Here is a 26,564-nt window from a genome sequence, read left to right on the forward strand (position 1 = left end):
TGGCAGGCAAGCTCAGTTCCATTTGACCCTCTACTCTGCACTTATGGCCACTGTGAGATGCAGTCTTCTTTCAGATCATGAGTCTCTGTGGACAGTAACAGCTCTCCTGGTAGAGCCCGCAGGGTTTTCTTCTGACCCCCCTGGAGCAGCTTCCCTGGCTTCCCCAGTTGGGGGAAGTTTTCTGCTCTGCTCTTCCTGACTGGAACGCTTGCTTGCCCCGAATCTCTTTCTGATACTTTTCATGGACAGAAGTCTCTCCCCTCATTCTCATCTTCCTGGATGAGAGCCTTGGCCTTCCTGGAGCAGAGGCCAAGGCTTCCAACTCTGGGAACCCCAATCATGCCCTGTCATGCGAGAAGTTTATCATTTTTTGAAGATTTTATTTATTTCTTTAAGTGAGAGAGCAGGAGCGAGTGGGGGAGGAGCAAAGGAGGGGGGAGAGGGAGAGAATCTCCAGCAGACTCCCTGCTGAGCATGGAACTTGATGTGGGGCTCGATCCCAGGACCCTGAGATCAGGATCTGAGCCAAAACCAAGAGTCGGATGCTTAACCGGCTGAACCACCCAGGCGCCCTGAGTTTATCATTTTTATTAGCCTTTTCAAAGAGCCTATTATTGGCTCTCTTGACCTTCCCTAAATTATGCTTATTATTTCATTAATGTTTATTCCTTTCTTTTCCCTTTGGGTTTATTTTACTCTTCTTTTTCCAGTTCAGAGAGATGGATGTTTCAGCTAATTAATGTTTGTTCTTCCTTCACACAAGGCTCTAGGTTTTCCTCTAAATTCTGCTTCAGCTGCATCCTGGAGGTTTTGCTGTCTGTATTTTTTATATCCTCAAATTCAAAATATTTTCTGCTTGTATTGTGATTTCCTTTTTGATTCATGGATTATTCAGAAGTGTGTTTCTTGACTTTTAAACACATGGGGGGGATTTCTGTGGTTTATCCTTTGGTGATTAATGTCTCCTGAAGTACTGATACTCTGACATCAGGGACAGGCTCCTGTTGACCACTCCTGATCCTGTGGCAGGAATGGACACCCCTTCACTCCCTGCCTTGTACCAGCTTTCACTAATGCAAAGTACCCTCTCCAGACTGCCTGGGTGAGTTGTGAAAACAAACTCGGTCTCTGGTCACTGGCTTTCTTCGCTTCAGCCACCTACCACAAGGAGCAATGTCCTACAGTCAGAGTGGCAACAATGACTTCTAAAAATGCAAAAATAGCTTGAAGGAAGGGTCTGCCTTGGGATCTGAGTGACATGTCATTTGAGCAGCTGATGGATGTCAGCGCCAGCCTTCCACACTCCGCTTGATGGGCAGACCTGTCGGCAAGTGGCTCCTTTATGATTCCCATCATAAAACAGGCCCATCTGGGTGGTTCATCCTTAGCAAATATTAAGGAGAAAAATGAAGACACTGGTCATTATTTGGCACACAGGTTTTCATTATTGTGTTGTTCCCCCAGCATGTTTTTCTCTGCCCGCTTGGAGGTAATCTCTTTGCTGTCAAATTACTCAAGTGAGCCAGAGAGAGAATTTGCTCCAGCACATATCCTTTCCAGAGATCATCAATAAATAATAAATAAACTGGAGAGTTTCTAGAGCTTTCTGTTTTATAATGAGGTCATTTGAGCTTGAAGTAGTAGAGGGTAAGTTCTTTAAGGAGAGCTGGAGAGAGGATATGGTCCAGAGATTCTAAGTGTTAGGGACCTAACCTGCCAGGTGTCAGTTCTTTAAAAGGCTTTATCTTGGTGGAGTTTGCTGTATCCACAATTGGCCGAGTGCTGGGGCAGGCTTCCGGCAGCTGATCCCAGCTGCAGGGCTGTCCCCAGGGAAGATGGCCCCAATTGTCATGGAATCTTCACTTGCTTGAAGGGAGCTAGGCAGCCAGTTTTGTTTCTGCTGTTGGTTCAGAGGGTGTATGGGGTGGGAGTGACTGTTCATTGTTTCATTGTACCAGGTGGTGGGAATTATAGAGGGCACAGATTGCATGGAGCACTGGGTGTGGTGCAAAAATAATGAATACTGTAATGCTGAAAATAAATAAAAAACAAATAAAAAACAAAACAAAACAAAAAAATAGTATTTTTTTCCATACAAAATTAACACATGAGTTAATTAATCCTGGATAGCCCTCCTACAATTTCAACATTTGTAGATAATCACTTCAACTTTCTTCTTTTTTTTTTTTTTTAAAGATTTTATTTATTTGACAGACAGAGATCACAAGTAGGCAGAGAGGCAGGCAGAGAGGAGAGGAGGAAGCAGGCTCCCTGCCGAGCAGAGAGCCGGATTCGGGACTCGATCCCAGGACCCTGAGATCATGACCTGAGCCGAAGGCAGTGGCTTAACCCACTGAGCCACCCAGGCGCCCTCACTTCAACTTTCTTAAGTACTTTTTTAAAAAGACTTTTCTCAAGGAAAAATATATTTGTACAAAATGGATCTTACCATATGCATTTTCTTTTGAATCTTACATTTTCAAGTATGTAGTGGGGCCATATTTCTTTGTTAGTACATATTCTGGTATAGTATGTTAATGACTGCATTGTATTTCATCATATGAATGTACCATAATTTATTTAACCAATATTATATTGTTGGGCTTTCTCTCTCTCTCTCTTTTTTTTCCTTTTTGTTCTAACAGTGCTGTAATAAACAACCTTAGAACTCATTTGATATGCACATCTTTACTCTATAAGTTATATTTTTAAAAATTTATGTATAATTTATATTATATATTATATGTATTTTGTATTTATATAAATATATATAAATACTTATATAAATATATATTATATGTATAATGGGTCAAATGATAGGCCTTTTTAATGCTTTTGATCTGCAATGCCTGAGAGCATTCCACTAAATCTGAACTTGTCATGCTTTCACTCATGTGGTGTGAGTGTGAATGGGAAGGGTCCTTGTGTTCTCTATTCCCAATATATGACATAACAGGCAAAAATGGGTGCATCTTCCCAGGGCTGGTGGGTATACATGTCCAGAGCACAGCTTCACCATAACACCTAACACTCTCAACTGAACCTATTTACTTACTCTTCTGTCTTTCCAGCTGTATTAGAGGCTACTTGAGATGAAGCATTCCTTTTTTTTTTTTTTAAGATTTTATTCATTTATTTGACTGGGGGCGGGGTGGGACACAAGGAGGGGGAGTGGGAGAGGAAGAAGCAGTCTCCCTGCAGAACAGGGAATCTGATACGGGGCTTGATCCCAGGACCCTGGGATTATGACCTGAGCTGAAGGCAGATGCTTAATCAGCTGAGCCACCCAGATGCCCCTGAGATGAAGAATTTTTATTTATCTTTATAACTCCAGTGTCTGGTAAATAGCAGGATCTCATTCATTCATGCAGTAAGTATTTATTGAGGGCCAGCTATATGCTGGGCACTCTTCTAGGCACTAAGGATACCTCTGTGAGCATCCCTGCTCTCATGGAGCTTGCGTGGAAGTACATTCATGTGGTCAGTGACTGCCCCCCCCCACACACCCTCTCCCCTGCAGTGGCTTCTCCACCCTTCAAGGCACAGCTTCTCTCTAAAAATGTCCCTGATCCCTCTGGGCCACACTGTGCTGCCTGTGAACTCAACAACAGAGAATGCCTGCATGATTTATTTGGCACTTAGCCTATGCAGTGTGAATTGTTTTCTGTATGTTTATAGCTCTCTCTGGCCTCCCCAGCTTGACCGGGGACACCTTGAAAGGTGAGAACACCATGAAAATGGAAACCACAGTTTTTGCATCTGTGGGTTTACAGCTCCAAATGCTGCCTTACACAGAGCTGGCTTAAGGGTGATGCTATGCACACCCAGGGAGGCCCAGCTGGGTACCATGCTTTGGAGCTCCAGGTTACCTGTCTTCTCTACTCTGGCTCCCCAGCATTTGATGCTCAAGTTGCATTTCCCACCTTGAACTCACAAGGACAACTATCTCTAAGATGAGTAGAAAAGGCCAAATTCATTGAGAAGGAAAGCACAGAAAACTTATTAGAACCAAGCTTAAGCAAAAAAGTGTGTCTAATCAATTATACATAGTGATCATGAACCTGAAGTTTCCTTAGACAGCCATGGGGAGAGCAGGAGAAGGGCTTGCCCTGCCTGTTTGGTAAGCTTTCCTGTAAATCCCATTGTGCTGCAGTGGGAGGAGTTTGTTGCCCCCCCACCCTTTATTTAGAGGAAAAGGAAAAAGCCCACTCTGTCCTCATGGTTTGAAAATACTCCACCCTGAAATACTCTTCCATCTACTGCCACAAAGCCCTTTCTTCTTGTGTCCTTTCATCCCATATCAAATGCCTACCTAGCTGTAGCTGCCAGCATTTGGAGTGGCTGACTTGCTCCTCTGCTGAGACGTAACTGTTTGATGATTTACGTGTGGACTCTCCTAGAATCCAATCCGGATTCGATGGTGATTATTAAAGCTCGCAGCTCCATCTCAGGGGAAGTGGTTGGAACTGGAGGCAAATGAACCTGCTCTGAGAAGTTGTTAGGATTAGTTGAGAAATTCCCCTGCAAAGGAGAACTTTAATTTTGGGTAACTGGGGTGAAGAGGAAGGAGGGACAATGGAAGGGGGAATGTAGGGATAACTGCGTATGCTAGTGGCATCTGGGGACTCCTTGCAGCCCACGTGAGGTCCGTCTTCTGGACTCACAAAACACCATCCCCCATCCTCTTGCTGATCAATATCAGGAGGGGCTCGCAGCAGCCCCCCCGGTGATGAGCTCTAACCCTCAACTTTGCCCCTGTGTTTGGTTTATCTCCTCAACAAGGTGGTAAGCACAGAGACACAGAAGTAGTTTTCGCTGATTGGTTGATTTAAGAGTCGGTAATTAGAATCTGAAGCTACCCAATGCACACTATCTGTCTGATGGTTTAGGGAAGATGGTTGGGGCAGAACTGACCCAGAGTTTTGCCCACATGGAACCAAAGTGTGATACAATATACTGCTGGTAGCACTAGAAAATTAAAGGTGACTTTTCAATCAAGATTGCAAGCTGACAGCCGCCTATCTGAGGAGCTCCAAGTAATGAGCATGTTGTCTCCAACAAGGGGCCTTGATGACTGATAGGTGGGAAGCTGTACCACAGCCTGGAATTATTATGCTCACTCACAAAAGAGGGCGAGTGACAGCACGGTGATCTATGAGTGCTGTCTGTGGGGTTAATGGTAAGCTTTCCCGCTGCTAGTGGTCTATAAAGAGAGCGAAGAAGAGGGAAATGGTGCGGGGGAAAAATCAATAGTATTAACAGAGTCATGGTAATAAATGCAATCATTTATTTCTGTGATGGCTTTTATGGAACTGGTTATGAACTCGATACTTCTTTTTAGTTTATAGGTTGGCGAGAATGGGAATTTGGGGGGAAAACTCCAACTTTCTGTTAGACACAGCAGCCATATTGAGTCAAATAAAGCTTATCTTCGTAGCCTTTAAACGGGTGAACTGAGAAACGAAATGTATATGCAGATGGAAGAAGTCAGGGAATACTGGAGATAAAGTGTGATCTTTAATGTCAGAAAGACCTGTTTTTTGAATCCTGGTTCTGTTTGTTATTAGCTGCATTACCATTGGCTAGTTTCCTCCTCTATATAACAGGATAAGTATATCTCACTAGCCAGGCTGGTTATAAGGCTGAAATAACATCATGCATATTTGTAAAGGCGTCCAGCACTGCACCGACTAGGCAAAAGTTGCTCATCAAACCATGGCTATGATTTGCTGACGCCTCATCATCATCTTCCTTCAAAGGCATCTGTGTGCATTATTTCATGATTCATTACAGTCACCAGTTCAATGGCCTCTGGGCCACAGGCCCAGGAAGACTAGTATAGTGTATGTGACTTTCTGAATCTGTTGATTCACAATAATTACAAAAGTTAAGGAGTGAGCTCAGATCTCTAAGAAATCTAGAAAGTCCCTTCAAACACAACAGTAAGCCCTGGAAATACCCAGGCAGAGGTAGAATGTTCATATAACACGGGCACTATAGAAAAGGTAATTAGGATGGATGGAAAGAGAAATAAGAGTTATATATAGATTGTTATTTTAAAAATAAAATTTGAAGGGCATCTGGGTGTCTCATTCATTCAAGTGTCCAACTCTTGATTTTGGTTTAGGTCATGATCTCAGGATCCTGAAATCAAGCCCTGGGTTAGGCTCCAGCTCAATGGGAGTCTGCTGGAGACTCTCTCTCTCACTCTGCCCCTCCCCAACGTGCACTCATGCTCTCATACTCACTCTCTCTGTCTCTCCCCATCTCTAAAAAAATAAATAAATCTTTAAAAAATAAAGTTTGAATAGTTATTTTTTTTAAAACTGGTAAAAATTCTGAGGAAAAATATATGGGTTTTCAAGTTTAGCTTTTAAAATGGTCCAGAGCATATAAGTTTGAGTATTCTTGATTATTTGAGTTGGTTTTATTATTACTTATTTATTTGAGAGAGAGAGAGAGAGAGAGCATACAAGTGCAGATGAGAGGCAGAGAGAGAGATAAGCAGACTCCCTGCTGAGCAGGGCACCCAACACAGGACTCGATCCCAGGACCCTGAGATCCTGACCTGAGCCAAGGCAGCCGCTTAACCAACTGAGCCATCCAGGTGCCCAGTATTCTTGATTATTTGGCAGGGAGGAATTAACATACACTTACTGTGCCAGACATGTTTATACACATTCTTTTCACAATTCAGTGATATGAGGCATGCTATCCACCTCTTACAGATGGGGAGATTAAGAATAAAATATTTAATGTAGACTCAAGTTGCAGAGCTGTATGAGGCTGGAGTTCACACTCCAGTCTCTTGGTTTTCTTGCTGCCTTATGAAAGAGAGGATATTGACACCTGGGAAATCTTCCTTAAAACTTCTTCCCTTCCTAGACCCAGTGAGAGCACTTCCATAGCCTCTGACTGCAGTTGGGTCTTCTGCCATCACCCCACTTAACTTACTAAATGGTGCTTGTCTGTTCACTAGTTTTTATCTCCAGAATGAACTCCACAGTTGCAAAAACCATGTGCTCATATTCTCTGGACCTCCAGGGCCTTCCTGGGGTAGCTGGTACATATTGGGTGCCCGGGCAACATTGAGTAAATGTTGGAAGACAGCAACCTGGTGTCTAGCTCTCAACCCTTTTCTTTGAGCCACAGTGGGTCTCAACTTTATCTATGCAGTGACCTGTCTGGGTATATGTTCATCCCAACTCAACCTTCTGCCCTTCTCCATGGGTCTTTTTTCGAGACTTAAATGCTCTTCTAGCATATGACTCCTTTGGCCTTCTATAATCCTCAGCTTCTCTGACCCAACCCCAGCTTCCTTCTGGATGTTTCCTCTCTGTCTAGGGTGCTGCCTCCTTTACCAGCTTCCACAAACCCATCTGCCTCTTGAGCTTTTTGGCTGTGGCTGATCATTCCCTACTCACAAAGGCTACAGGAAGCCACCACTACAGACACCCTAAAATCAGTGTTCTCCCACAGAGGCCACGTGATATCCATGGTCTGCCCCAAGAAAAAGAGGAGTGCGGGTATGCCACAGGATAAGTGCAATGATGTGATGGGAGACATTTCAGCCCATTTCCCAGCTGTGGGACAACTAACTCTCTGAGCCTCTTTTTCCTCATTTGTGCAATAAGGTCAAACATCCCTATCAGGTAGTAAATTTACAAAGCGTAACTTTGATTCTGACACTGTGAGAATTCTGGAAGTTCTGTGTGTGCAAATGAGTCTCCAGGGCAGATAGGGGCTGGCTTACTGCCCACATCCTCAGCTCCACAGAATGCACAGTGATCTAAGGGTAGCACAAACACACACTTTCTTTATGGAAAATGGGCCTCCAAAAGAAAGGATGAAGTTTCTGTTGATGACAGAATGGAAAAGATGAAGAGGTAGGAGAAAGTGATGGCTCTCTGCAAGAAAAGAGACATTCAGTGGGGGACATTTTGTACCAAAGTGGCATTTGTCAGTTTGGGTTTTTTCTCCCTTAGGGCAAATCCCTCATGGCTGCCAAGACACTACTAAAAATGAACAATGGAGAAAAGATAGAAAATATAAAAAATGTTGAAAGCATTGGGAAGTTTCATTTGTTTCTTTGTTTGCAAAGATTCTGCTCTTACTGCCAAGGTTGATGTTTCTCCTTCCGCATGTTTGTCGTTAGTATTCTGCGTGAAAAGTTAAACACTTGAAACGGATAAAGATTACCTGCCAATGCTTTCCTCATGAATCAGATTGAAAATGCAAACTGTGACATGAAGCAGAGGCATTTATTTTATTTAGTAGGGAATCGGGAAAGGAAATTGCTGGGCTCCTGCAGCCCCAGGCACTGGTAGGTTACACCAGCAAATTCCTCTCCCCTTTCCCCTGCCTCCGGCTCCACTCATGGCTTTCCCTTCTCTTCCCAGCTGTGCCCCAATATCATGCCATCCTACCTCCGTTAGAAGTACTTCTGAAATCTTCAGAAAGGAAGACTACAAGAATCTGTTTGGGGGAGGGGGTTGAATTTTGTTCATTTTGATCTGCTGGATGTAGCCATCTTTCTGCTCTGGAGATCAGAGAGAGTTGGGGGTTAAATTATTAAGCGCTGTCACCTAATAGCTGTTTGGCGATCAACAAGTTGCTAAATCTCTCTGGATTTAGCATACTTACTTATTGTGATTTTTTTTTTTATATGGAATTGTTGGATTCATTTAACTAACTCTAATGCCCCCCATTGCTCACCACCCTCCACCAGCCTGGAGTTAGTGTCTGGGCAGGGCATTTCTCCCCAGCTCCCTGGAGACTATGAACCTATTAGGAATGCAACACTGACTAAAATCCCTTAAATGGAGCAGCAGCCAGAGGCCAAGGACTGCTCTAGACTCCCAGCAGGTGGGTGCTCAGGGAGCACTGTTTTTGTGCCCCAGGGTAGGAGAGTCATGCAGGAATGTAATCCTGTTTGCTCCTCCTTTAGAGGCATCTCTGTGTAGCACAGAGCCATGGCTAATACCAAGAATGGGAATATTGGTATCCATGTGTCCTGAGCTCAGCAATCTTTTTGAGAATTTTTTTCCCTTCTATCTTAAAAAAAATTTTTTTTTATGTAGTCAACTTTGATCCTCTGCCTCCATTCAGTAAGCGTCAAAGGTAGAGTCTTGATACTTATATTTTTGATGTGACACATAAATCAGAGATCAGCGGGAGACATTCTTCTTTGCCTTTAGAAAGCTCTTACTAAAGGGAAGTGATAGGTTCTCTTGATCTGGGATGTAGACTTTTCATGATGCTGTGTATGTCCCCAAAGGAATAGGAGGTCAAATCCCAATGAATCAGCATAACGGGTGTGCTGTTTGCCTTTCTGTGGCGAAGTGAGTACCTGTGTGTCTTATATTTTCCCTCCTGAGAGGCAGCAACGTGTACTTGCGGCATCACTATCCTGTCCTGGTGACTAAAAGACAGAGAGGTATGTATATGGGGCCAAGAGTGAGGATATGATCATATCAAAAAAATAAACAGCACAGCATCCTTTCCTGCCACCTAAGGAGGTGGCTAGAGTACTGGACAGAGAGTGGAAGGATGGGATTCCTATTCAGTGAAGCCCTTAACAAGCTATGTGAGCTCTGGCAAGTTCTTTAATGTCTGTGGGCTGTCACTAATGTGAGGACTAGGGGTGTATATGGATAAATATGCATTCATACGTATTCCAGCTGCCTGACAAAATCTAATTTCCTACAGTAGCTGAGAGTCTGCCGACATCTGTCAGAAAGCAAGCCCGCAGACAACTGGAATAGAATGTTCTGCTGTTTTTTTATTCTTATTAACATATAATGCATTATTTGTGTTTTATGGTTATTTTATCCAATTCACAGGTGCAAGGAGACCATATTTGAGGTTTGTCTGATCTACTACACAGTACAAGGCACACTGGTGTAGTATATAGCCTATTGGTAATCTTGAGTAAATCCAGAAACAAAATTTCTAGGGAATTTGAGGGAACCCTGAAGGGAGTCCTTCCATCAGATACTTGAATCCCCTCTCCAGTATCTGCAACAAGCATTTTCCACCCCTCCTTACCCACCTTCAGTGATAGGGAAAATGGTACTCTCCTAATGGCCACGTTTTTGAATTAGGACTTTGGCAAACTATGTGTTTGTGTAAGTAGAAGTGTGTGTACTTGCATGTAGTTGGATATATATGAGTAGGGTAATTCATGAATTTGTTTCCAGTGTGTGTGACTGAATCTCCTACCATCTACCTCTCCAACATTTCCAAAGAGAAACGGGATTTTTCTAGGATTGTTAGATATTTTGCATTCTTGCAGCCTCCTTCTACTGGTACAGTTAATTGAGGGTTGATTTTGTTTGCAAATGTTATGCATTATTCATCCAGGGTCTCTGTGGACACCTCATTTCCTGCCTTAGAAAAGAAATCAACAAACAGATGGGTGTCATTGCTGTTGCATTGTTACGCTGAAAGAAAAATGGTGGATTGGAGCATTTTGTTCCTCTGTTTGCACAAGGAGCCTTTTCTTGCCAGCAACTTAAAAGCCTCGCTATCTCCCGGGGAGTTTTTTTGACCAGCATTAGATCTACTTATTTTCCTCATTATGTATATGTAGGTAGGGTTCTTGTATAAGATGATATTCAATACCTAGGGGCATTGTTCAGAGTCTTATCTTCCTGGGACCATCTTCTCTCTGAAGTGGGGGAGGGGGCAGTTGGGCTATGGACACCTTTTGTGAGAATCCAAGTCTTCTGAGTACAAATTACTCTGTCTGGAGAGCAGACACAATGGTGTGGCTAGGTGCTGGGATCTGTCTGGTGAGCTTCAGGTGTTACTTTGATATAGCTGGCTCTCAACATCCCAGTCAGGGCTCTGCTTCCTCTTGTGATCCTTCCTCCACTGCTGTCCTCATTGTCTCACACAAGCCTGAGTAGGTACAGGCTCAATACAACTATGTTTAGTGTAGAGACTAAAAACTTGGCCCCTGAAGACTCCCTAGGACTTGTGGCCTCAGAAGAGGTTTTGAACTATGTTCTTCTGTGTGTAGTTGCCAGATCTTGTGCTTTAGGTCTTTGTACAAGTCCTTGACCAATCATGTTATGTAGAACCAGCTAAAGTACAGATCATTTGTGGTAATTCCTAGAGATCTCCTAGGTCAGATGAGCATTGACCCATTAGTGAGATATATGATGTCTTTATATGTGTCAACCAACCACATATCTATTTTGGAACTTTCCCCACCTATTTATAAAAATATTGTAATAGATTTGGCTTACTATCTTTTGGCCATTTGAATATGCCGGGTCAATAGCAGGAATGGCAAAGGAATTTTCCTCTGGTTTGATAATGCCCCCAACTTAGGTCTGGTTTCTCTGAAGTACTATCTTGAGAAGAATGTTTAGGCTATTATCTCTGTTCAGTGACAATGAATGCTGGAATTGATTAGCAATGTCTGCTGTGGGAATGCACTAGCTGAATGGAGTTGTGTATGCCCCGTCTAGTGTAATTCATGGAACAGAGGCTCTAGAGCTGCATTTCTTTAATTTACATCCTTGCTCTGATACTTCCTGTAGTTGTATGTGACCTTAGGCAAATTGTTTAAGCCCTCTGTGCCTTAGTATCTTCACCTGTAAATTGAAGATATTGATAGTACCAACCTCACAGGGCTTCCCTATGGATTGAATCTCCTAATATGTGTCAAGTGCTTAGAATGATTCCTGGCACATAGTAAGCACAGCATAAGTATTTGCCATGATTTTAATTATTAATGCATACATTTCACTTTCAATATAATGAAGGAATTAAGATTAACCTGGCGTGTTTGTCATTAATAAGTCGATTTTGGGTCTTGGGGATTACCACTTTCTTTTCTTAGGGCATATAAACTGTCTTTTTAACATGTTTCCTGTGATTTTCCGGGGGCATCATTGTATATCTTATAACATGTATTTTTGGATCAGTGCTTTCTCATTTCTTGAAAATTAAGACTTTTGCCATTGCCTTATCTTTAGGTCCTGTTCTTATTTGCTGTTAGTACACAAGTGTCTTTTGCAGATCCCAAGGACATATCAATTGCCATTGTATATCACACACAGTTCTAAGAGCCTCTTATTCATTGTCTCATTTATTCCTCACAATAGCCTTTTCAGGTTGGCATTGTGATCATCTTCATTTTATCAATAAGAGCACTTAAATAAACGCTTAAATATCTCTAGGATTTGGGGAACTTAAATGTCTTGTTTGAGATTACTCAGCGGGCAGATGGTAGAGTTTGAATTCAAACCCAGTCATTGCTCACATGAAAGGCAGTTTGAAGACCTTTTGTCCTTGGAGGAGATCTTAAGAACAGAGGGAAGAGGATTGCCATTGATGTTTAAGACCAAGCAAACAGGAGTTGTAGTGTGCCCATTTTGCCTTTGTTGAGTTAAAGTGAAGGAGGTAGAAAGAAGACCTTGAAATTAGATGAAAATTTCCCAGTAGGTGAAGGAAATGGTCATTGAAATTAGGATAGAGTCCAGGGAAATGGTTAAGGATTAGGCTTATGAGCCAATTCAAGTTTAAAAATATGAAGTACAGCCATGCTTCTTATTGAATTTATATTTTTAAGGTCCTAGGAAAAATTTTTAATAGCCACTGCCCATTTTGTTGTCATCCTTCATTGGAAGGTTCCATTTTTCTACAACCCCAGATTATTCTCTGTGGATATGTCTGTGCTTCTACCTATCCATGACTTCATCCATTTGGTCACCCTTGAGCTAGGTTGTCGTATTGTGGATTAAGAAGTGAATAACATGGAACCCTGTTTTGTCGGAATGTACTTTCAAAGTTAAGCAGAGGAAACAAAAATTTAAACATACCTACATGATTAAGTTGAGGCTTATATAGAGATCATCATTAGCTTCTGTGGATTCCCCAAAGGGGACACCTAACCCATCCAGAGATGAGAGAGGAATGTTACTGAAAGCTTCTCACAAGAGGAAAGTTTTGAGTTAAGCAGGTAAGGTAAGTCATTTGTATCAGGAAGGAGTTCAAGAAGGCAGCATGTGTCAAGAAGGGACGTATGGTAATGTTTGGAACATTTTACAAACTTTGAAATGTTGGCATGGTAGAGTATAAACTGTTAGGGCTAGACTCAGGCCATATTCCTATGGTCTTAGAGTCCAGGTTAAGGGGTGTAGATTTTAAGGAGTTTGGGACCATTGACCTCTGTGGGCTGGATGGAAGGCTGAAGGCAGGAAAGTTTGGTATCTTACCATCCTTTCATTATACTGTGACATTTCTGACACATCTGATTCTTTTGTGGCCCATTATATTTTCCTCCTAAGAAAATCAGATGCAAACACAATCACTTGGTTAAAATAAATTTAGAACATTTTTATCACAGAAGAGATGGTGCTCTCATAAAAGTCTCTGTCCCACAGGCAACATTTTCTATTAAGAGTGGAAGATTTAACAGATGTCCATTATCTGAGAATGGGATTTGTTCTGATAATGGCCAGACAATGAGTTCCAGACACAGTTTATAATCCAGAGTCTCCTTTATTCTTGCACAGAACACATATATCAAGTTTGACTTTTATGTGACACCTGGACATGCCATAACTTGTTGGGGGAGACATTTTTCTGAAAATCTTATATTTTTAATCTAGAATACAGCTGAACCACAATCCTCCCACTTCATTTTGTGTTTGTGTCTACCAAGTCTACACTGATATTCAAGGTCATTTGAGCTGACCTTCATAGAATTATAACTGAAGAAAAACAAAGGAAGCCATCTCTCCATGACAGCTATCACTTGGCCCACTCCTATCACTTCCCCTAATCCCATATTTTTCTAACCCAATTTTTCTGAGGTTCCTGGGAGACTTTCAACACCAGGATGGCTTGACCTTTCCAGTGGATGTGGTAATGTCATGCATAATCCCTGGGTCTCTTCCTGAACTATTTGGGAGAGGCCTTCACAGCTTGCAGTAGAATATTTGAGGCAAAACTTACAAATGAGATTTCATTGGTGCTTGCTCCATTCTCCTATTTGTTCAGTCTCTTTAGGTTTTCCTGGAGACCTGTCCTTTTAGAGGCTACTCATGTACAACATAGCCTGAACTCATAAGTTGTTTCGCCCTGCTCTCTGCTCACCCTCTCACCTTGTGTTCCGTTTGCCCAGACCTCTTAGGATTCTTAGTTGGGGGCTTGTTTTCCCATGTGTAGGCTTGTGTCACCCTTCAGAAATAAAACTTGGTCCTTCTCTTCTTTTTGGGTTGACCCCTGACTTCCCTTCTTGGCTACGGTTGAAATTGAAATTCGACCTTGGATGATGTGGCCTCTGAGTGCCCTGATTTAAACACTTAGATTGCTACCCTCAGTGCAGGTCCTTGAGTGTATACCCCAACCCTCACTTCTCCTGGAGGTAACTGGTCCCAGGATAGCCCTCCAGGTATGTCCAATGGAGAAATGAATGTTAGTTCAATAGGTTGTCAACACCCAGAACATTGAAAGAGAATTGAAGCCCTGTATTTTCAAGTCAGCTTTATTTGGTGGCCTTCCCTTTTAGCTTCTTAAAATAATAAATCTGCTCCATGCAGTATAAATGGGGAAAAAAACAAAAATAAAACAAAGCCATTATCAATGGACGGACAAATGCAGGTCAAGTACTTTCTGGTGTCTGGCATAGTGTCAGGTGATACAGGGGAATAGTGAGATGAAGTTATGATGCCTTTGCTCTGGGAACTGAAGTCTTATCAGGAACACAACAGTAGGGGCACCTGGGTGGCTCAATGGGTTAAGCCTCTGCCTTCGGCTCAGGTCATGATCTCAGGGTCCTGGGATTGAGCCCCATATCAGGCTCTCTGCTCAGCAGGGGGCCTGCTTCCTGCGCACCCCACCCCCCAGCTGCCTGTCTCTCTGCCTACTTGTGATCTCTCTCTGTGTTAAGTAAATAAATAAAATCTTAGGGGAAAAAAAAAAGGACACAACACTAACACAGGGAACATAATTAGGGAACAGCCACAGAAGTCTTCTGGAGGAGGTGAAGCTGAACATGATCCCTAAAGGATAGGGCAGTCTTAGTCTTGAGAGAGAGGTAAAGTTTCTGAAGGTGTAAGGGCCTATTTAGCCAGAGCGGCCCCACCTCGGTTGAACAGCCATTTTGTTGTTTATGCAGTAAAACTTAAATTGACCCTGCCCCCCCCCCCCAGGGGAACTTACTTAAAAGCAAGTTGGGGAAACCAGTCCTAGGTAACAAGGCCCAAATACAAGGATGGGTCAGGTCAGGTGGAGATAACAGCCTGAATGCAAGGATGAGTTGGGTCAGGTGGAGACATCCAATTAGTAAAGCATGCATACTGTCTCCCTAGCTACCAAGGAGAATGGCCCTGCCCTTGGGGTGCCTTTTGGGCACCCATTCTGACTAAGGTGATAGGCTAATTCAGATAGCTATTATGGGGTGAATTGTAGTACAATTGGTCACACATGTGACCAAAGCTGCTAGTATGACTGTGCAGCTTTCTCTGTCTATTGCAATCTCACTGACCTCCTGTGTGTGGCCAGGCTCAACCGCATGGCCTTTACTCTATAAAAGTCGTCCTCTCTGTAAGGGGTGGCCCTGACCTGTCTGTTTGATGGTCGGTTTGATTCTTGATGCTTGGCGCCAAATAAAGCTTTGCTTGACCTTCGCTTTGTATCAGTCTCGCTCTTTTGATCATGGACCCATTATTGGGGGACCCAACATTGGGGACCCAACAAAGGAGGAAATTAAGGCTGAGAGGCAGGCTGGACATAATATGAAAGACAGGAAAGGAGGTGGGAGATGAAACAGAGCTTTGGGATAAGAAGTGGGAGACCCCCAAACACCAGGTTGGAAAATGGGAGTCTGACCCAGACAACAGTGGGGGCCATGCAAGTCAGGTGACCTGGTAGGAGAATCTGGAGCATCACTGGGCTTCTCCTGATGTGGTGGAATGGGCAAAGTAGTGCTCTGTCACTAGCTTTGTTGCCTTGGGCATATTTTTGATCTGGAGCCACTCCCTGGTTCTTGATTTTAAGGGTGGACTGATGACAATAACCTCTTAAGGGAGTTGTGGGGATTGCTATGAATGCCAGGGACAGCATGTTCCCCAACACATAGTCAGTGCTCAATGAACTCTTGATCCTGACAGCATGGGGTAGACTGTGTGCAGAGCAGCTCAGGCAAGGATGAGATAGATCCAGGGTACTGCAGTGACAGGTTGAAGACCATACCTTGGTGATATGACCTGAACACAAGCTCTTTAGCTTTAAGAAAAAATGGTGCAGAATCCAGAGACAAAAAGCAATCTACTCCCCAGCTATGCCGCTCAGACTGTTGGCTTCCAAGGAGCTCTGCCCATGAACAGGTTTTCACATGTTTCACCCACTGGCTATGTCAGCCCCTCAGCTCTGTTTGGGAGAAGGAATTTCTAGTAAACCTCTGAGCCTGGGTGGCATGTATCAGAGAACCCAAGAACATTGCATTACCAAAATCTGTTTTTCAGTTTGAAGACATTTTGAAAATGTTTATGGTGACTTGCTGCACTTCTGTATGAAAGCTCTTTCCTAAATCACCCAGTGAATGAATGAACACATTTCTTTCTTTTTTGTTGTTGAAATGTAAGGAGCGTGGGCCAACCATGATTCCAGGTGGTTCCTCTGAACCAAGCACAAAGCCTCAGAAACAAACACAAAAGGAAGGCTATCCCATTAGGGTTTCTGTTGATGATGGGCTTAAAAGTTATCTTGTGTTTTAAAGTTTTGTTTTGTATTGCCTCATCACACAATAATGCAATTTCCATTTGCTTTGTCTGGTTTCTTCAGTTCTTTTTGGTATACCAGTTCCAAGACCATGCTCAGCCTATAGTAGGTGCTTAGTAAATGTTTATTGAATAAACAAGGATACAATTATTCAAGCCTGGCTGTGCCTCAAAATCACCCAGGGGACTTTTTAAAAATTAATTAAAAAAAAAAAGGATTTATTCATTTATTTGAGAGAGAGAGGGGAGGGAGTGAGGGGAGGAGCAGGGGGAGGGAGGGGGAGGAGCAGAGGGAATCTTCAAGTTGACCCCTCCCCCCAAGGAAGTGCGGAGTGCAGAGCCAGACATGGAGTTTGATCCCATAGCCCATGTGATCATGAGCTGAGCCAAAACCAAGAGTCAGACCTTCAACCAAGCGAGCCACCCAGGTGCCCCACCCTGGGAACCTTTAAAGTTAGAGTGTGTCCTGGGCTTCCTTCCTGCACCCTGGATGAGCTATTCCCTCAGAGTCTGTCTGTGGAGGTTGCTGTAGGCATGATTCAGAATATCCATAATGGATGACTCTATGAGTGTCCTGGGAGTGCCATGTGTGTGTGCCCCTCAAACTTCCTGGCCCTATTTGGAAATGTCCAGGCCTGGGGTATGGTCTCGCTGTGCAATTTGCTGAGGAATCTTTCTAGAATTGTCACCTAGGAACATGGTTTTGGAAAAGCTGGCCAATCCTTCTGGGAGAAAGTGCACCTTGATAAGAGGACTAGGATGACAGTGATGTCACGTTCTGAGTCCTGGGCACGGACTAGTGATCAGTTCCTGGCAAGGAGCTGGTGTTCACTTAGCATGTGCTTTGTGTTTACAAACATGGTCCTTTCCTCTTGAGTTTAGAGGGAAGTGTTATTCTTTTATTATGGGGGATGGTCATGCCCAAGGTTGGTGAGCTAGGAGGCAGAACAGGCACCCCACTGAGGATATCTGACTCTGCGGCTCTGCTCCCAGGCACTGCAGTATGTTCCTGGCTGGCAGGGTTGGGAGACTGAGATGAAGTCACTTTGCGAGACCAGTGGGCTGGGAGTCAAGGCCACCTATGTCTCATTCCTGCCTCTGTGGCTTCAAACAAATTAATTAGAACATGAAGGGGCTGCACTAACAAGGGAAATTCTGCTTCTGTGAGCTCACTCAGTATTTACCATCCTTGGGCGTAGAAGGGACTAAGCCACAGAGAAGATAATCCTGAGAGAGTCTCTACCCCACCCTTCTGTCCACAGTGTGTCTCTGACCATCACTGGGGAAGGGCGTGGGGGAGGGGCAGCCTGGAGTGGATGCTCCTCTTGGCAATGTGTCCTCCTCTCTAAGCAAGCTGGCCAGTGGGCCAAGGAGCAGGGATGAGGGGTAGGCGGGCCCTGCCCTGCTCTTCTGGGGGCGACCAGATCTATCCCTCCTTCCCTATGATGTATGGACATCATGTGGGCTCCTGGGAGTATTTAAGCTCTTCACCACCTTGGGTGATCAAATGGGAGCTACAGAGCTGTACAGAGACTGAAAGGAAAGAGAGAAAGTCACAGGGTTTAAGGCCCATTTTGCTACCTGTTTAGTCCAGCACAGCCCAGGTTTCCCCAGGTGAGGGGGACAGGGGCATTGCCCCCTGTGGTTGTTCTCTGAACCACTATTTCACAGATCTTATTAATACTCAAGGCTAAGTAAAAACCAGATTCTACTTAAAATCAAGTAAGTGATAGTCCAAGTAATAAATAATGGCAACGTTCAGCCAACTAGGAGATGGCCCAACTACATTCCATACCCACGTTGGCCTGAAAGTGCGCTCGCTGCCTTCCCACTTTACCTCTTCTCCGTTTCTTCTTTTCATCTGGGCTCCACTGCCCTCCCTATCCCTGCCCTTCTCTCTTCTCATCCATAAACAATGGAGTCCAGTTGCCCTCACATCCCTTCTGGATTGTGCACGCTTCACGTTCTGGGGTGTTGAGTTTTAGCATCCCCCAAGGCCAGTGACAGGGTTGGCAGCCTGAAAGGTGGGGACTGCCGCAGGACGAGGCCTGACATAGACCCACCCAATAGTCTGAGAGATGATATGGGAAGAAACCATGGTGATCGTCACTCTAACCCTCCCCTGGAGATGTATTTCCAAACGAGCCATGTGCAATGTGATTTTTGAATGGCACAGGGTGAACATGGGTGATTTATAGTTCTGTATTTATTTCATTGTGTATTAAAGTACATACAATTAGCATGTCCAACCTATTGTTTCTCATAGATAAACGATAGTATCTGAAGATGAGGGTGACTCAGTAAAGTGGGTTTATTTGAAGTCAAGTAAATAATAAAAAACAATGAGTAAATAAAGTACAGATAGTATCCAGATATGGCAAGAGGAGAGAATGTTGGAGTGACCTGAATGCTGAGGGATCTGCAGTAAAGGATCTCATGCCCAGAGGATGCAGTTCCTTCTGAAGCCAGACCATTTTTCCATGGGAGAAATTCAGACTCTTTTTTATTAGCAGAGCTTCTGAATCCAGTGGGGGAGCATGGCAGAGGACCTTGTCTAGAGTCACGGCCTCAGGATCCAGTGGGAGGGGGCAGAGCACCTTGTCTGGGGTCACACACCCAGGATCCAGTGAGGAAGGGGGGCGGAGGATCTTGACTAGGGTCACAGGTTCAGGAAGAGGCATAGCCAAGAGTCAAACCTGCCTCTGTCTGACTTAAGCGCCCTGCCCTTTCCCTTAGTTTCCTAGAGGAGCTGTAAAGTCTCTTCAAACTCTATGAAGTCTATGGCTTGAATTATGGGTATTTTAATTTCTCTCCATGCCCTTTGAAAAATAAAATTGACCTTATATTTTCCTGGGGCTGGCTGGTGCCTTAACTCTCACAGGCATTTTAATTAGGATCAATTCCATGTATTCAAGGAAATGAATTTTTATTTCAAATGGTACAGGAGTCTCTGTAGGGAAGAAAGGAAAAACATATTAGCAAATGAAATGTTCAACGCTCAAAACTCTTTCTAATTTACAAATGCAACATCATAAGTACCTAAATTAAGCCGCTGGAGTGCTGTGCAATATTCAGGCTACATCCTTCCATCTGAAGCAGCAATGGCAGACACACACTGGAAAAAAGCAGAAAACACCCCCCTCCCATGTCTGTGCCCCCAAGTTATACTTCAGAGAGTCAGAAAGCTCCCTTTGAGTGTAGAAATCAGCAGTATTCTGAGGTCTGGTGAACACAGGGTCTTCTTATGGTAGGTTTCATTTGTGGCAAACTAACTTTGCATGAGTGATGTTCTTTAACACATCAGTGATTGTGCTGTGGCCAGGACCAGAGGGATTATCAGTGCCTTTCTGGGGTCTTGAAGGAACTGCAGTTAAGACCGAGACAGATTATAGAAATTTAAGCAGATTTCATTGACTGCATGGTGTCCCCATATTATGGGAGGTAGGGGGTATCCTCAATCCTACAAGAGACTTTCACAAAGATTTTATGAACTGAATTTCTTTATCCCTTTCTGATCAGTTCTTCCCCCTTCCCCACACAACACCATAACTGCTCATATATTAAGGATATCTGGGGTCAGGAGCAAAAATGATGGAGAGAACATTAATGGAGTAATAGAATAAATTAACTTGCAACATCACCCTTTGTTCTGAAAGTTCTGCATGAATTATCATCACGTGGGGAGGATGGTCTCTGAAACTGTCTTGTCAAGTGGCCATGTCCCTTTTTTTGGTACTCCAGGCTGCTTGACCATATTCCTTGATGCCTTCAAGCCAAACATCAAGAGTGAAAAATCACTCAGGTCTCATATGTCCTGCTAACAGGGATAATGTGTGTGGATGTTTAATATAGGAAGCCCAGTACCACTAGAAAACTGGTGGAAGCAGTGGGCTGTTTACAACTATTCCATTCCAGATAATGTCAGCTAATGGAGAGCAAGTGACATGCATTTTCTGCCTTACACAATAATTAGCATTAGGCTCTGGCATGATTGTTAATATTATTCCACTTCAACTGCAATCACTCCCACTTCTCATAAAGTGTACAGAGATTTTGTCTGATGTCCTGATTATGAGTATTGGTCATGCTGCACTAAAAATTTTGCGCAAAATGGGAAAGGAAGAAGAATGAGTGGCTGGAAGAGAACACCTGGGGGCTTGGACAATGGCAGTAACCAGTGACAAACATCTGTGTCTCTTTAATGCTATGTGTTTTCCAAGGACAGTGACAGCCGATCCAAACCCTGTAATTAGCTTTAGGACTTGGAAGTAGTTGAGCTACAGGCTGGCACCCACACGGTTGGTGAGTGGGTTGCTGTTTATTTGTCTGCAATGGGCTCTTGTTGCTAATGGTTGTGCTGTTGTGTGGAGCTGCTCTCCTAGGAGATAAAGCACAACGTGTAGATGAGTAAATTTAAGGACACTGGATGACAATTTAGTCAGCTTCTTGGGAAAACAAACGCGTCTTTCCCTGAGAACAGATTCTAAGGGCAAGTAATTTGATTTTACCAAATGACTTCAAAGTCCGGTTTCAGAGTTCTCAGACTGCATCTTATTTACTCCTGCTTTCCTGCTCTGGAAATCTCATTTTCCCTCCAGTGTCCAGGGGTTTCAGGATGTCCCCAGTTCCCCAAACAGTTCAGGGCATAACTAATTCCTCTTCCAACTCCTACCTTATGTCCTCTGAAACCAGTGCTGTCTAATGGAAATCATGTTCTGCTTAGAACTTTCCTTGCTTTCCCAGTGGAAGGTTTCAGATGTCCAGTTGACATTAACGACTCATGGTACATTACGTGCCCCAAGAGCATTTGTGATGCATCAGAGGATAAATGTCATAGCCGGAAGGATCAAAACTCTGATGGCAGGCTTTGGCACTGGTGGTAGGGTGCTGAGAGGGAGTCTTGTGCAGGAGGACTTTCCTGGTATTTTACTCTTCTGTTAAATGGCTCCTTGTGATAATTAAGTGTGAGAAGTCTTTTAGGTCTTGACTCAAGACCTTATCAGTGAGGGTCTTTAGCTGGCCATGTGCTTCAGTGCAGGAGTGCAGAGCCTCCTTTGACAATGCTCAGAGGTATATATGGCATATACGGGAAGCTGGACAGAGGACCCAGGCTCCTGATTCACAGTTAGTCTTATTTCATCTGCCAGGGAGTGTGGTTTTTTAGTCTGGACTTGCTGGCTGGGCTATGGGGAAAACCGGAAAAGAAGGGGCAGTTCTCATTTTCATGGACTTGGTGTTCTGTTCGGAGAGACGTGAAGTGACAGTGGCAGTAGGCAGGGGTAAAAACAGCCATCATTTGGGGACAGGAGCCTGGAACTCAAGCCCTTGCTCTTCTATTAACCCTGAGTAGGCTAGTTCTTGGCTAAACTTGGGTAGTCCAACCTCCTTCTCTGAGCCTGGGCTTCTTGATCTGTAAGAAGGGAGGTTGGACTAGCTGAGTCCTCTGACTCCTTCCAGCCCCAATATTGGGTATAATGTCATAGGATTATCACCTCAAATGAGTGGACACTTCGAGTACCTATAATGTGTCGAGGACTTTAAATATATTTTTCTAATATAATAACAACTACGTTATTACCTTCACCTTACATTTGAAGATGTTGGATGCCTTTATGCAGAATTACAAAGTGGAAACACTGGGCTGGGGCTTGTGTTTGCCTGTCTCCAGACCCAGCAGTCCTTTCCCCTCTCCATTCCACCTTCAAACTGGAGAGCTATACCAACCACCTGGTTTGTACTTTCTGTTCCTCTGCTTAGGGATTTCTTTGGCTAGTCTTACATGGGGGCTACATTTCTCTTTTGATAAACTTGTGATCATAATAATCAAAGCAGCTGACATTCTTCAGACCTTACTCTGTGCCCTTGAGCGGCTTACAATCACGTTAAGGAGACAATTAAAACCACACAAATTATGTGTAGTAGCAAATGTGCTCTCAAATTCTAGGAAAGAAATAAGAGGGGTGGGCCAGAGAGCCCACATGTACCCCCTCCTCCCAACTATCTTCAGCTCCAGTGCAATTATAGGGTTGGAAAGCGCTAGTATTAAAGTCCACAGATGGGACCCATTGAATATGTGTGTAGTTGTATATTTTCATTGTCACAGGTGTTGGAAGTTTTCAGGAAGTGATTTAAGATCAGGAGATAAAGAACGTAATTATTTTCCCCGAAATGCAAATGGGCAGCTTTGATTACATTGGATGAGAGTCCTCCTATTTTTGTTCTCCATCTCAAATACAATGAAACTTTATTTCCTGCTATTCCTCTCAGAGAAATGAATTTCCTAAATGCTTAGCACAATGCAATGATATAAGACATTGGGCAGAATATTCCTGAAAACAGCATTGGGAAGATAATATAAGTGGAATAAATTTGCCTATTCAGCTTAAAGGCCAATAATGGTGAGAGTGCAGATAAAGGAGACACCAACGAGAGACTTTATTCTGTGTAAGTGTGAGAGCCAAGCCAAGGTTTCTAGAGCCCCACAAAGCAAGCTATATTAAGTATCGCAGCTTGTTGGATACCTCCTTCTGCAAACTACCATTGTTTTTACAACTGCACTGGGCCTTCCACAATCCAAGTTGATATTTTCTACCAACTTCCACAAAGATGGTACAGTCGGCAAAGTTAGAATAAGCCTTTTCCACACCATTAAATTTTAACATTTCACATTTCCAAGTATTTGGCTACTAACACAGCATTACTTTTAATGAGAAATCTCAAAGCTGATTTCTCGCCAGCTGTCATTGTTAAATTGCTTGACGTTAAATCCTTCAGCAAGACTGAGGGAGAGGGAGAAACAGCTATAAAGTGACATTAATGACTTAATCAAAATATGTTTGTTTGGAAATGTATAGACACTGCATATTTACTATTTTGAAGGCAGTAAATTTCTTTTTGCTGGAGATTTTATTCATTCCCCTGGCTTTGGAGGCAATTACTAAATACTCAAAAATATGCAATCCTCCCTGAATGTAGTTCACTATTTTACAATAGATAAGAACTTCCCCTGTTCTCCTCCCATCTGGCTTCCAAACATCTTATTTCTTAGCTCTGTATTCCTGAGCTATAGACTCTGTCTTCCTAAAAATATCATCATCATCATCATCATCATTTTATATTACGCAAAAGCATTAGGAGTTTGAGAGCCTGCCCAAGAGCAGAGGAAGAGGTAAGATGCATTGGAATGCCATGGCAAAACAAACAAACAAAAGAACAAACACTTTCTAGGCCAGATCATAAATCCAGGACTAAACCACTGGTCAAAGCCATACTTAGAGGTAAGGTCATACGTGGACATCTGAGGTGATACGAGTAACATATTGGGACGGTTAGCCGAGTGAGGGGTGTGCCAAATGCCTCCACAGTCCAGAGAAGGACACAAGAATCTGCTGATCCATAAATGGCCCAGACAATCTTATCCAATAGCAGCTTTTTCTCCGGGGGCAGATTGAATGAACAAAAGGGTGAAAGAATGACTGACAGCTTTTGAGGAGATCTCCTGCAATTCTCTCTATATTAGATTTCCTAAGGCTGCTGTAACAAATTACTGTGAACTTGGTAGCTTAAAACAACAAAATTTGTTCTCCCACAGCTTACAGGCTAGAAGCCTGAAATCAAGGTGTCAGTAGGGTTGAGATCCCTTTGAAGACTCTAAGGAGCAATCCTAGCTTACCTCTTCTAGTTTATGGTGGCTCCAAGTGTTCCTTGGCTTGTGGCTGTGTCACTCTAATTTCTGCCTACCTCTTCACCTGGCCTTCTCCTCCTGTGTGTCTTCCCTTGGTGTGTCTTCAAAAAGGACACTTGTCATTGGGTTTAGGGCCCGCCTAACTATCCAGGAGTGTCTCATCTCTAGATCTTTAATTCAATTACATCTTCAAAGAGACTTTTTCCAAATAAGGTCATATTCACAGGATCCTGTATGGGGACATATCTCTGAGGGTCATTCTACTCAACCCACTGCACCCACCAAACTGCTGCTTCTACCCCATTGGCAAGAGCTGAGTCCTGCAGCCAGCCCTGTCTGCAAGGGAGAAGGAGAGATGCATGTTTTCAGCTGGAGACATTTCTCCTGTGAAATTTCTCTCGATGTAATGCAGGTTCAATTAGAGTTGGTGGAGAAGATTAAATCTATTTACCAACCCTAAGGAAAATGTCAGTTGCAGATTAAAGGATAAGATGAACACAGGAGCCAAAGGTGGACTTAGGAGATTGGGTCAGTTGCTGTTGGCCAAACTCTGGGTCACCCTGGAAGGAGAATATAAGGTCTCTGGCAAAGAGCTGTGTAAAGGCTGGCAGTGTTGGACATTTTCCTTTCATCCTTTCCCCTCCTCCTGGCAGGTTTTACACAAAGTGTTTCCCTTCCTATCTCCCATAGAAACACACACTTGTATACACGTTGAATATCTCTTTCTAGAATCTCTCCCACATCACCAGCCTCTATAAGTCACATTTCTTTTCTTTTCTTTCAACTGTGCAAATTTTGTGAATTCTTTTTTGGAAAGTCCTAGCTCTCTTTATTTGTTGAGAGGTCTCCTCTCATTCTTTGCTGTGAACTCATTTCCCTTCTTGAGTTGACATGGGTCGTTTTTCTGTTTTTTCTCTCCACCCCTCACATGGTGTAGAGGTAGTTCCTGCCCAATTCCCCTGGCTATCTATGGACCATACCAAGGTATTAAAATTACCATCTGTGACCCTAAGGCAATGCGCTTCATTCTGCACTTATTAACTTCAGGCAGTGATTAAGATTGACACCTCATTCTTAACCAAAAGAAAATGATTAAAAATGTTGCTTTTGATATTTACTTTTAAACTCTAAAAATAGAAGGGAAAAATTGGAAATTATAAGATTCTCTTAAATTCTCTCTAAAACGTGAACTTGTGAAAGGAAAACAAATTTGCAGTCATTGAAGGTTTTCCCTTTTTTCTCTTTCTTAAATGTACTTCTGATTATCCAGCTTCCCACACAGCCCAGTATGCCACTAAGGATCCAGACGGAGTGTGGGGACACACACACACAGCCTTCTCTGTGGGCAGGTAATAATTTCATGCACATGCACAGCGGAGGTGGGTTGTGAGGTTCACATTCTGTCTAATACGATGTGAGAAGCATTGTTGGCCACCAGGTGTCTGTAGAGCTGTGAGTTGTCTTACAACTACCATAAACCCTGAAGTGACACTTTCTGATGGCACCCATACCCATGTGTGATTATGATTTCCCTTCTGCTTGCATCTTGTCTCCCTGATGCTCCTAGAGAAGATGCCAAGACAGTCTTTACTATAGCTTTAGTGATGCCCCTTGTGGTCAGGATGTATCACTGCAGGTCCTGGTGTATGTTAAAGGGAAAGGCAAGGTTATAGGAACCTGTTAGGAAGAGAGGAGCAGATGTGCAGGGGTGTAACCTGGGCTTTACCCCTGAAGTTGGTGACTATTGATTACATGTCCTTTAACTACTATGTTGGTTTTTCATTTGTAAAATGAGGTGACTGGGGTGTCTGAATGGCAGATTAAGCATCAGTCGGTTAAGCACCCAACTCTTCATTTTGGCCCAGGTCATGATCTCAGGATCATGAGACTGAACGCTGCATTGGGCTCTATGCCCGTCAGAGTCTGCTTGAGATTCTCTCTCTCTCTGCCCCTCCCCCTGCTCTCTTTCTCTCTCTAATAAATAAATAGGATGGCTTATATCTACTTCAATATTAAGATTTTTGTAAGGATCATGATACCTGTGTGTCTCAGTTGGTTAAGCAGCTGCCTTTATCTCAGGTTGTGATCCCGGGGTCCTGGGATTGAGCCCTGTGTCGGGCTCCCTGATCAGCGGGGAGCCT

The 26,564-nt window shown here is 43.4% G+C and overlaps 1 protein-coding gene across 1 annotated transcript in view; it reads left to right on the forward strand.

Annotated features, from left to right (window-relative positions):
* Positions 1-26,564, forward strand: part of CLSTN2 (calsyntenin 2) — a 608,204-nt gene that overhangs the window by 127,647 nt on the left and 453,993 nt on the right. The window lies entirely within an intron of this gene.

Source organism: Mustela erminea, chromosome 1, assembly GCF_009829155.1.
Source record: "Mustela erminea isolate mMusErm1 chromosome 1, mMusErm1.Pri, whole genome shotgun sequence".
In the NCBI taxonomy this organism is placed as follows: domain Eukaryota; kingdom Metazoa; phylum Chordata; class Mammalia; order Carnivora; family Mustelidae; genus Mustela; species Mustela erminea.